Source organism: Ochotona princeps, chromosome 16, assembly GCF_030435755.1.
Source record: "Ochotona princeps isolate mOchPri1 chromosome 16, mOchPri1.hap1, whole genome shotgun sequence".
In the NCBI taxonomy this organism is placed as follows: Eukaryota; Metazoa; Chordata; class Mammalia; order Lagomorpha; family Ochotonidae; genus Ochotona; species Ochotona princeps.
In genome coordinates this window covers 45,346,146-45,347,256 of record NC_080847.1, presented here as the reverse complement: position 1 = coordinate 45,347,256, position 1,111 = coordinate 45,346,146, and the positions used below count along the sequence as shown (strand labels likewise).

General features: G+C 54.5%; 1 pseudogene; it reads right to left on the bottom strand.

Annotated features, from left to right (window-relative positions):
* Positions 1–300: 300 nt before the first annotated feature.
* Positions 301–398, bottom strand: LOC118757752 (U6 spliceosomal RNA; annotated as a pseudogene).
* Positions 399–1,111: the final 713 nt, after the last annotated feature.

The following is a 1,111-nucleotide window of genomic DNA, read 5'->3' as shown; positions in this document are numbered from 1 at the left end:
AGCTTCGAGCCCACCCTTGCATTTTCTCAGGGCTCTGAAGACTGTACTCGGAGGTGGACGCTGTCTTCCACTTCTGTGTCTACATGGTCTCTCCTCACTCTGTGGTGTGTGTCTCCATCCCTTCTCCTAAGGACACCAGTTGTAAGAGCCAGGGGCCCACCCTAATGACCTTGGTCTCCTTTTGTGAACTCTTTAAAGACTCACTCCCAGCACCGTCTTGTTTGGGAGGGTAGGGCTGGAGTCTCAATGTGGATTTGGGAGAGTTGGGGCACTCTCTTCAGCCCAGGATAGAAGGCACAGACAGAAGGGGTAGATGAATTCGTGTGTCATCCTTGTGCAGGGCCGTGCTAATCTCTGTATCATTCCAATTTTAGTGTATGTGCTACTGAAGCAAGCACAGACAGTATAGGTGAAATCTAGAGTAGGACAAGGCTTCCAGCCTCCAATCCCTCCACCTCTGACACTGAAGTGTCCCCTGGTGGAAGTGAGTGGAAGTCTGGAGAGGCAAGGGAAAGCCAAGGGAGCTGAGGTCCCAAGAGTGAACCGGCCGCTTCTCTCTCCTCCAGAACTCCTTCTTCCTCACTCCTAGTCCTTGCTTTTCTACTTCATCCAGTGAAACAAGGGCAGGGCAGGTCCGTGGTTGACCATGAAGGGTGCTTGCTGGAGCCCGACTTCACCCTCCGTGACACTAGCCCTCCACTGTGTGGATCCCAGGGCACGGGCCCCGCACCCTGCTCTGTGACCTGGGAAGGGAAGGTGAGGCACTGTGCATGCCTCTACTGGTGGGAGATGGCTCCTGGCAGCTCCAGGTTCACCTGACTGTTCTCTGCGGGATCAGGGAGGCTCGGTATGGCATTTTGAAGTCTGCATTTGAGGAACGAGGCTCCCCTGGGTCCTGGCCATGAGGTGTTAAGCAAGCTGGGGCCATGGGAGGCCGTGAAAACATCCTGTGCTTGTTCTTACTGCCCTGTCCTTGCTCCCACCTCCACCTGCTTTTCTCTTCCCTCCCCATGTGCAGCAGGTGCTCCTGAGTTCATGGCTATGTCATCTGTAGGTCATGGGCTTACTAAAGATTCAACTCTGGATGCTCTAGACTTGGGTGGCACGTAGC